Raw genomic sequence first — 11,985 nt, 5'->3', positions numbered from 1 at the left:
TTTCTCCAAGTTAATAGCCAGAAGCCAATTTCCTGAAAGCTCAGTTAGTAAATTTACCAAGCAACTACCCAGGGTCGCTGTGTGCCATCAAGAGTGGTGAATACTAACTAATCTTTCTCCTGAGGGGAGTCAACTGGCCCCAGAATAGAAATATTCCTCACCAGTGTACCCAAGGGCAGTGGAAAAACCCCAGGCTTCTCACGTGCAATCTGACTTTGTAATTACAATTTCAGGTAGCGATCATTAAGCACACGCCCCACCCCTCAATTTACAGATAAGCATCTACCTATATGTGCACACACCAGGCCCCAGAACAGGATTCATTCCCAGTGCTGTGTCCTTCATCCAGGTCACCCATCACAGAAACATCCGCCACACCACGATCTTAAAGAAATGATTATCATTTGTGGCTCTAAATAGGACCACATTATTTTCCACAAGTGTCAATTTTCCGCTGCAATATTACATTTTCCAACATTTAGTTTTCTAGCATTTTGCCATGACTATCTGTGTAGATTAGAAAGGTTCTTAACTGTTATCTGTAATAGATTTTGCCTGTAGCAAAATTCATGCAGGCATAATAGAAGAACAAAGTGTACTCTGATGAAATTGCAACCATAATTTCCAGATGCCTGACATTTATTGCTTATTGCTATTAGAATTCAAGTGCCTATTTGTTTTGTACTTTGCTTTTACTCTTGCATCACAACATATAATGGAAAAAAGATATTTTAAATGTTGGGTTAAGTATCACAGATCAACACGAGGCACCAACATAATCAATACTACTTAAACATACTCCTAGGCAATTAATTTTTAAAGAATCAAATTGTTGTACCCCATCAAAATTTATAACGATACCAGAAAGGGTGTTACATTCTTTAGTGTTTAATTAAAAGCAACATTTAGTACTCATGCAGCTAACTGTTAAGACATCACAACATAAAAGGTTTTGCTTATCATTAAGATGAGGGAGGTACAATGGACTCTTTACATTTTTGATGATTAAATGTTAATTGCACTTTACTAGCTAGTATGCACTTATAAAATTACCAGGACCAATCATAAGGAGGGCTGTAAGAAGCACAGCTTAAAATTGCCACCCTACAGTGACCAGTGTGCTGCTGAAACTCAATATCCAAATAACCGTCAGCCTTTTAAAAGAAGAACGCAAGTGGGTTTTAGGACTACCGTGTTGATAAAGTTGAATCCAAGGCAAGCCCAAGGAGCAAAATTCGCATAGCTTCAGGGAGAAGCACCGGAAAGATGCATACATAGAACAGAGAAGAGACCTAGGAAGTAAAACAAACAGAAAATTGTACTGACAGGTCCAAGCTGAGAGAGAGAGAGAGAGAGAGAGAGAAGAAGAAGAAGAAGAAGAAGAAGAAGAAGAAGAAGAAGAAGGGGGAGGAAGAGGAGGAGGAGGAAGAGGAGGAAAAGACAGAGGAAGGGGAGGAGGAAGGGAAGAAGGAGGAGGAGGAGGAGGGGAAGGAGGAGGAGGAGGAGGAGGAGGAGGAGGAAATACAGAAGGAGGAGGAGGGGAAAGCAGAAGGAAGGAAGGAAGGGCACTTTCCAGCCTTTTGGGTTCAGACCGAGGAGTGAAGATTCAAAATAGGTGGGTGATGCTGTCAACCTCAGGTCAGGATGTCCGCTCAAGACAGAGGCACTGCCCAAATGCCGAAAGTGTGTTTAGGCCCTTAAGAGAAAAAATGGCAGGTGAAATGAGAGTATCCTACCCAGCCTATCAAGCTCATGGACCAGTTGGGTTAAAGAATGTCAAGGGGGCTTGGAAAGGACATAGAGACCAACTAGACTCCACCATGGACCACTTTCATTTATTTCCCTCTACAAACTCTGCATTTGCCAAAATTTTGTCCAACAAACTGCACTGACTCCATAATAAGCAATGTGGTACCACTGGAGGCAAGTCTATAGCTTCTATTAGGCTTTTGCAACACAGAAAATAGCTTTTGGACCACACCACTACTGTCCACACCTTAATCGAATCCTTTTTTCAATGGTTAAGAAAATGATGCCTTCCCTAATACTGATGATGACTGAGACTGATCCCAAGAAGCAAAGGGCACTGACATGGTCTATGAAGGCAGTTCTACAAGTATGTGGTTTCTATGGTGAAAGGAGCACACAGTCTCATAAGCTACCAAGAACTCTGTGCACTGGCCTGGAAACCTGCAAATTTGCACTTCTTCCTTGGGACTGGCTGTATGACTAGATAAGAACCTATCAGAACCCATACGGCGTGGGTTCTAGAACTGGATGCCCTGACAACTATTCTCAGAAGTACATATGGTACTAGGGGATCCCAGAGAAATAAGGTGCAGCCACTCCACTTAAGGAATCTATCAAGAGCAGGCCTGTGTAACAAGATAGAAAAGTTACACGGAACGCTGAAGTTAGGTAAAGAAATTACAACTACTCCATTCTTCATAGCTGACCTCATCTTCTTGATGAAATCTTAACCCTACTCCAAAAGGGATTTGGATGTGCCATCCACTGGCATTTCAGTGTCTTCCAATTCAAATTGTCTCTTTGGGTAACTGTTTTTGGTAAATAAATCTTAGGAACATCTTTGTACACTTGTCTGCACATATGTATATATAAATTTGCATGACACCATTTAGATGACCATTAAAAACCGCATGTCACTAAATTCAAGATACCATGAAATTCAGTTCATTAGTGAGGACTGGACCTAATAAGAACAATCTGTGAATGTGAGTGTGTGTTTGAATGCAAGAGAATTCAGGGGGTTTCGAGTTCTGGGTTCAACCAAGAAAGACTTGCTGGATCTAGAATGAGTCTGAATATAAGGCTAAGGAACGTGGACTCAACCTCATAGGCAACCTCTATTGGTGCAGAATCAGAGGCACCAGGAAAGAAATGACACTTTAGGGAAATGATTCCCATAGGTTTTGCAGGGTAGATTACTAGGAAACAGCAAAACTTCCTGCTCTTTAACCCCGGCATGGATTCATAAAGGGCAGGGCAATGGTAGTGGGGCAGAAAGGAAACGGGGGTATAGTGAACACTGATGAGAAGGTCATGGTGTAGGAAGGGACAGGGTCAGGGGTGAAAGACAGGGGGGAGAACAAGGTTGGCATTAGAGATGAAAAGCTTGGTTGGTGTGTTTCTTTTAACTACTGCCTTTCAAGAGTCATCAGGATATCCACATAAAGATCTGGGGTTTTGTTCCCTAAATATCTGGATGTTTGTGATACAGACTGCAATTAAAGCAATGAGAATGACACTCATGCTAAACCATTCTACTTGGTGTTCCCTAAAACTTCTGATATACCAAAGGCAAGGGAACAAAGGATAGGAGAGAAAAATTTGTTCATCAATCCCAACTTTCTTTTCCAAATCACTGTATGACTTCACCCAACTGGAAGGTAACATTTTTTCAAGGAAATGTTTCAGATATAGAAAAAAAAAAAAAAGATAATGAGAGTAACATAATCAATCCTTGCACACTCACCAGAGGATCACTTTTGAAATGTATGCTTTGGAGAACAATTAGTTCAGGGGGAACACTGTGCCAGACCACTTAACATCAAATGTGGCGTTCTTCCTCATTAACCCCTCAGAAATATGTGTGAAGCATTTTCTGTAAATTTTCTCTTTTTTTCCAAATTTCAAAGTGTTTCAGCAGATCCTACAACCATCATAATATTTTACCTAATTTGTGAGAAAGAAATAACACATAAATGTTTACTAAAAATCCCCAAAGTACAGAAAGGTACAAAATTAAAATGTTCAAGTCTCTGGTCTTTCCTAACCCTTTGCATTTCAAAGATTGCTATTGTTAACGGTTTCTCGTTTATCCTCCCAAATAAAAAGGATGTTAAATCACATTTATGATTTTGTTTTTTAATTTATACAAATGCAATCCTAGTGATCATTGTTTATTTTGCTTGATTACACATCACAGCAGTATTTCTATATCTATACATACCACTCTAATACATATCTGTAACAGCTGGATGGATGTGCTGTGTGTTCATAAAGCTAGTCCCCTGCTGGGGCACCTGGGTGGCTCAGTCGGTTGAATGTCCGACTTTGGCTCAGGTCATGATCTCGCGGTCTGTGGGTTCGAGCCCTGCGTTGGGCTCTGTGCTGACAGCTCAGAGCCTGGAGCTGCTTCGGATTCTGTGTCTCCCTCTCTCTCTGCCTGTCCCCTGCTCGTGCTCTCTCTCTCTCTCTCAAAAATAAACATTAAAAAAAAATTTTTTTTAAGAAGCTAGTCCCCCTCTAATGAACATGTAGGTTGTTACCAATATTTTGGTATTACATTCAATACTCAATTTAATGCATCTGTTTTGATGTAGGTTTATAAGAATATCCATAAAGTAACTTCCTAAATAAGGAATTTTAGGGTCAAAGGAGATTTTATTACTAACATTAGTAAATATTGCCAGATTGCTCTTCAAAATGGTTTTACCAATATACATTTTCACCGAAAGTTGTAAGAGTACATATTCCCTTACCCCCTTACTATGCTGACCTATAAATCTGACTTCTTAATGAATTATTAATGACTACACACCATTGTCAATTTCATTTGCTTCTCGAACTATAGAGTATGATTAAGTATCTTTTTGTAGGGAGATTAGCCTTTTGTGTTTCTTTTTGAATTAACTTGTGAAAACTCAGTAACATGCTACTGCAAAGCATTTTTATCAAACGCCTTCCCTGGTTTTACACTGGGAGTCATTACCTAAGAGATTTCCTACAGCTTATAAATTTCCAAAAGAGTCAAATCTCTGGTTCAACGAGCTCCATCAAGAACTCACATTTCCAACAAATATGGCTAGTGCTCAGGTTGTCTTATAAAAGCAACAAAATAGAACCAATGACATTTACATCACACTCAACTTCTGAAGCACAATAGTAGATGGAATCACCTGAAAAGAGAGATATTTAGTGTCTTGAAGAAGAGGTCTGATCAAAAGAGAGATGATTGATGTTAGCAGTAAGATTAATGTTAGGAAGCGGTCTACAGCGTAACTGAAAGAGAAGTGAATAGCAAGAAAATATTTAACCTGAGTTTTCAGATACTGCCAATTTTTTGAAATAGTTCTTTTTTTTATATTCACAAAGAAGAAGGGAATGACTGAATGTAGTACCAAGATGATACCTACAGCAGGTGTACAAAAACAGATGTGATGAATTCAGGTAATCTTGTCTGTAATTAAAGAAATTCAATCCATTAATGTCTTCAACCCAGACTGCATATTAGAATCATCTGGAAAGCTTTTTAAATCATTCAATGCCTGGGCCCCACCCCAGATCCATGGAGTCTAGAGCCAAGCATAGAATCTTCCCCCAGGAGATTCTAATGTACAGCTATACTTGAGAATCTCTTCGTTAAGAGCATCCTATGGGGTTCAGTTATATTCTCAAGCCACTTTAGCTAATCTAAGGACCCCTTTCCTGAAACCTCATACTCATGACCATGCCTTGCTATAACATTCTGAAAATCAGTATCTGGCATAATATCCATAAATGCAGAAGAGTTAGCCACAGCAGACACAGTGGAATACAGTGAATGGGAAGCTTCCGGGGGTCTTTTGAAGGAATTAATGTAAAAAAAAAAAACAACACAACTGACTTTATTGATGGGAGTATAATCTGGAGATCATTTTAGCAGTTTAAATCAAGTCTTTAAAATGTGCATATCTGGGGGCGCCTGGGTGGCTCAGCTGGTTAAGTGTCTGACTTCGGCTCAGGTCATGATCCCGCGGCTCGTGGGTTTGAGCCCCAACCATGAACTCTGTGCTGACAGCTCAGAGCCTGGAGCCTGCTTCCGATTCTGTGTCTCCCTCTCTCTCTGCCCTTCCCCTGCTCACTCTCTCTCTCTCTCTCAAAAATAAACATTAAAATTTTTTTAATTAAAAAAATAAAATGTGCCTATCTGTTGACCCTTAAATCACATTTCTAGAAACCATGGATGTGTACAAAGACGTAGGCATGGACTAGGATGTTAATTGCTGTGTTGTTTCACAAAATTGGAAACAAGTCATCTAAGGAACATTAAATAAATTCAAGTTCAGCTACACAATGGAGCATTACATAAGCAGATTAGTCATTCAGTCACATGAAAAATGTGCAAAATATATATTAAGTGAAAAAGCAAGCTGCAAAGTTCCACGTGTAGCATGATCGCGTTTCTTTATAAATGATATAATAGCAGCACATTTACTGAGGGCCTTCCTCATTCCAGGCATGGTTCTCAATACTTTACAAATATTAACTCACTCACCCTTACAACTCCAAGGATATTACTACTGTTAGCACATTTTAAAGATGACACCGCTGGTAAATACAGAGCGCACACTGGTTGTTGCCAAAGGGGAGGAGGCTGGAATGACGGGCAACATGACTGAAGGGGAGTGAGAGGTAGAGGCTTCCAGATTTGGAATAAATAAGTCACAAGAATGAAAGGTACAGCATAGGGAACACAGTCGGTGGTAGTGGAAATCGTGTTGTTTGGTGACAGATGGTAGCTACACTTGTCGTGGGCATGGCAGTAGAGACTTGTGGAGTCACCATGGTGTATACCTGAAACTAATGTGACATTGTGTGTCAACTACACTTCAACAAAAAAAGAAAAAAAAAAACAAAGATGAAACCGCCAGGACACAGAGAAGTGGGCCTGAGGTCACACAGCCAGTAAGTGCAGAGCCCGGCTCTTAAATTCACACTCTGGCCCATAGCCCATATGCTCTTAACTGCTTACACCACTACTACTGATGTTTAATGTGCATAAAATGTCTCAAAGGATAAACAAGAAGTTTTATCGTTTACCTTTTGCTAGTAAACACCTAGTGTTTTCTATAATGAGCATATGTGACACACAGATTTTAAAAGTTGGTACATTTTGGGGGCTCCTGGGTGGCTCAGTCGGTTGAGCATCCGACTTCGGCTCAGGTCATGATCTCACAGCTCGTGAGTTCGAGCCCCGCGTCGGGCTCTGTGCTGACAGCTCAGAGCCTGGAGCCTGCTTCCGATTCTGTGTCTCCCTCTCTCTCTGCCCCTTCCCTGCTCATGCTCTGTCTCTCTCTGTCTCAAAAATAAATTAACATTAAAAATAAATAAATAAATAAATAAATAAATAAATAAATAAATGTTGGTACATTTTTAAGGAATGGCAAATCCTTTAACAATACCAAATAAAGATGAGAAAGGAAAAGAAAAAGACTTATAGGGGGACAGGGGTGCAATTAAGAGAGGGCAGCTGAGCACCTGCCTGTAAGGAAAGTTTCAGGAGAGAGTCAGTCTCTGAAGCTCTGCCCCAGGTTCCCGCCATTTGAATGGGTACTTCCCTACCTGTTCTGAGACACAGCAAAAGATTGTCAAATTGCAAAAAGAGGAAGATGGCAACAGCCAGAAGGTGAACCTGTAAATTCTGTAGAGCAAGAGTTGTTCAGGGTCGGAGAGAAACTGAGGGGCTGAGTAGGGAGAAGTCGTCAGTGAGGAGATATTGAAAATACATGAGAGGGAAGAGGCTGGGCAAGGGGGAGAGTCAGGCATTCATAAATGGAAGGAAAGAGAGACAAGACAGCACTTACAGAAGACCTCAAGGAAGGGAGTCTAAGAGCGAGCTTCCCCTTCACACCTCCCCCCTTCTGGACAAAGGCCAAAGTTAGAAGTTGAAAGAGTCTTACTCATGAAGAAATCGAGCCATGAGCAACAAAGCAGCGATGTGGAGCTCAGCAGAAGCTAGACACCAAAGGTCTGCGATGGTGCCCTGCAGCCCAGTTCTTCTTCCAGTGACATCGGCAGAATTAAAACACAGAGCTCACACCTCTGGCACCGTGCTATTCCTCCTGGCCAGAGACCCGGCCTTCTGACTCTCTGCCATCATTAGGGTCTGCCTGCCAACGATGTGACTCCCCACGTCGGCCAAAGCTTCGGTGGGTAGAATTGCTTAGGGAAGTAGGACATTCATTCTGAGCTAGGGAAAAATTCTAGAGTATATTTCAAGAAATGCAGCTGGTTGTGTTACTTTTAGGAACATGTAGACATTCAAACTACGGTAACAAGTTCAAACTACTGCCTAACAAAAATACTTTTGGAATAAGCAACTGATTTATAACTGATACGTAAATCTGGGCTTCTAAAGTACTTGGAGGTGCTGTAAAATAGAAATTAAAACAGATTCTATTCAGTATTTTAAGTACATCGTTACATTTTATTTCCACTTTCAGCTTCTATTTTAAGAAGGACTCTTCCCTTCTTCATAGATTCCCCATCCTTATTATTGACAAGACAAGGTTAAATAAATAAAGTTTCACTCTACGTTTCGCTTCACTTAGCAGATGCACTCAATATTTTCACACGTTCACACTTAGAATTACAGCAAAGACCACATTCAAGCCAAGAAGCGATTGTCTTTCACAATCGTTCTACAACCAGAACTCTCAAATTAATGAGTTTAATAGCAGATTTTTCCTCCTTTGGACACGAACCTCTTTCTGTCTTTAGATATAACATATGATACCTGGGAACCATATGGAAATTATGCACAGACATGCCCCAGGATTGTAAAAGCCTCACTGTGGAAACAGCTATCCCTACAGTAAGTACTCACATAACTTTTTTGCCTCCTTATTATTGCAGTACATAATTCACTCCTCTGCGAGTTCAAATTGCATATTACAGCACATTAATGTTGGTCTTCCTTTATAGCAACCCATCATATGGTTAGCATTCTCATTTATAACCTGAATTACTTTTAGTTCTCCAGCCATCTTGCCTAACTACTTTGAATCAAATGGGAAAATGATCACATATCCCAAGTTGCAGAAATATGCAGTCGTAAGAGCTGGCTGGGGTACAATGTTGACTCCCTATCTGTAGGCGCGGGCGTGCCCACCTCTGAGGTCAGTTGCCCTTCTGAGTCTACAAAGTGTGTTGGGGCTTCCTGACGCCATTGAGAAGCAGCCTCAGCAGTGGGTAGAACTGAGGACCAGCCCTGCTTTAAATAAAGACTACAGCCAAATTTATTTTTGTTTAAGGGAGGAGAAAAAGGAGTTTGGAACCCTTCAGTGGCTTCCCATTTGCCCTAAGATCAGGATGGAAACACTGGCCCTCCCGTGTATACTGGCCCCTGCCAGCGTCTCTGGTCTCATCATGGATCTCTTTGCTTTGCTCACTGAAAAGCAGCTTCCCTAGTCTCCTTTCGGTTCCTGGAATACAGCATGCTCCCCCTCAACACAGGGCCTTGACCTAGACCGTCATAGTTCCCCAAACACCCTTTCCCCTATCCTGCATTACATAGTCAGTTCCACCTCTTCAAAAAGTCTGATTCCATCATTAGTTCCCCAGACAACCTCTTCCCCAGCTTCCCTGACTGCATCACTTTGCTCTAGTATATAATCTCAGGCAGGATAATTCCTTGAATGTTTATGGTACATATACAGATGTGATTTTTTTCCTTTCTTTCTCACATTTCAAGCCTATGGCATGGCCTTTTTATTCTTCCTTGCATTACCAAGTTTTACAGAGCAAAGAGCAAAAGCGTCCTGTGTTTGCCAGCAGTTTAAGCCTATCGAAGAGATAATGCCAGGCGTCCAGAGAGATGATGTAGCGCATGAGACAGTGAACAAATCCTATAAGCAGTAGAGACCTTCTCTCTGCTCCCAGACAGCCCCCCTGAAGAGATGGCAAGACCTTCAATGGATGGCTGCATGGCATCCCTAGAGAACTTCTTATGGGTCCAACAGCAGCATGCCTCTGCCCTTCAAGGACATTTCCACACTAGTCAGAAAAAGATACCAAGCAATGACCATAACAGCTACGGGAGCTTGGAAACTAGAGGCCCTTTTACTGCACTGTCCACGTACCACCAGAACCCCCTAGGCTGCAGTGACCAGGAAGGGGGAGGCAGCCCCAAGGGAGACAGAACTTCCCACCTACCCAGATGGGGGAGAACGAAGATGAGTTAAAAGGAAAGAATGTCCTACCTCTTGCACATCGGAGTTTAGGGACTGCTGTTCATACCTGTTTTATGCTCATCTTCCTTCTCAAACATTTCACTCATCTATATTTTTCAAATGTTCAATTGTGTGTTCTTCACTGAGATCTTTCTCCTTCTCTACTTACTAAGATCCCTAAGGGCAGGGACTAGGTCTGTGTTGCTCACTAGGCTATTCCCAGGGTCTAGCACAGTGGATGTCTACACTTTCCTTCCTTAGATTGAACTGCATACAGTAAAATGCACAAAACCTGAGTGGACATGTCAGCAAATTCTGGCAAGCATATATAGCAAGTCAAAGTACAGAGCATTCCCATCATCCTTGTGCCCCTTTCCACTTTTACCCCTCTTCTGACCAGAGGCAACCAATATTTTGATTTCTATCCTCATAGATCCGTTCTCTCCGTCCTTCAACTTCATATAAATGGTAACATACAGTATGAACTAGTTTGTGTCCTGAGTGAATCAATCATCATATTTCTGCGATTTACCCATGTGTTATCTAGATGAGTAATTTTGTTCCATTTTTGCCGCACACTATGCCATTGCGTGAATTTACCACAATTTATTTATCCATTTTCCTGTTAATGGGCAACAAGAAAATTTAAACACGTTGTTTTGGATTTTTTACTATGATGAATAAAGCTGCAAAGACCATTTTTTTTACACAAGTCATTTTGCAGAACTATGCTTCCATCTTTCTTGGGTAAATAAGTGGAAGTTGAATTGCTGGATCATAGGATAGGTGTCCATTTAATTTTATAAGAAACTGCCCGTTTTCCAAAGTACTTATGTAATTTTACACCTCCACCAACAATACATGAGCAGTCCAGTCACTCTGAATCCTTTGTATTAGTCTTTTTTATTAGTCTTTTTAAATGTTATACATTTTAGGGAATATATAGTAATTTCCTATTATGGTTTTAATTTGCATTCCCCAGCAGGCTTGTGATGTCAAGCATCTTTTCGTGTACTTAGCGGTCTTTCATATATCCTTTTTTGTGAATTGTCTAAATCCTTTGAACATTTTGTATTGGGTTCTCTTTTTGTTATTTATTTGTAAAAGTTCTTTAAATATCATGGATACAAGTGATGAGGGATGTCAAAAAGACACGACCACCGGTTGACCTGTGACCCCAAGCACTCAGAGACTCCCCACCCCTTTTCCTGTCCTTGGACTGTGGGTTCAGCTCGCCTTTCCTGATTCCAGAGGCTGCTCAAAGGACATAGCCTTTGACATAGGGATGTGGTGTTGAAAACACCTGCATGTATACAGGACTGGACCCAGTTAAGGCCTCTTCGTGAATTTTTAAGACTTGATGGGCCAGTACAGGGATCCATTCATCTTGGTGCCGCCCAAGACAAGCTTTGTATGTAAGTTCCCTTTACTTACTAAAACTGCCACCTACCAACCGGGAGTGGCCTCTTTTTTCTCTCTCTCTCTGCCCTCTTGAGTACAAGAGGGACCAGTTTCAGATTACACTCACGAAGCTCCCGAGAGGGTTGCAAACCAACAAGCAGTTCTTATGGATTTATGTGGAACGCTTTATGGAAAATGTTTTGAATGTTTTCCCCATTCTGTGCTTTGCATTTTCATTTCTGAAATTGTGACTATTAAGGAACAGGAGTTAATTTTAATGAAATGAAGTTTATCTTTTTCTATATAATTTTTGCATTTTGCCTTGTGTCCAAAAAATCTTTGCATATGCCCGGGTCACAAAGATATTTGCCTATTTTATTCATCTAAGAGCTTCATAGTTTCAGTTTTTACATTTCGAGCTGTAATCTACTTCTAGTTAATTCTGTATACGGTGTGAGGTATGACTTGCAGTTCATTTTTTTTCCCACGGTTATCCAGTATCGTTTGTTGGAAAGACTTTCCTCCTCCCATTGAACTGCATTGGTGTTTTCTTGAAAAAACAATTGACCACATATATGTGTGGATTTATTTCTGGACTTTCTGCAAACTCCATGAGCAGAGTAAAACC

This window comes from Acinonyx jubatus, chromosome E2, assembly GCF_027475565.1.
Source record: "Acinonyx jubatus isolate Ajub_Pintada_27869175 chromosome E2, VMU_Ajub_asm_v1.0, whole genome shotgun sequence".
NCBI classification, from domain to species: Eukaryota; Metazoa; Chordata; class Mammalia; order Carnivora; family Felidae; genus Acinonyx; species Acinonyx jubatus.
Note: the sequence above shows the minus strand (reverse complement) of the source record.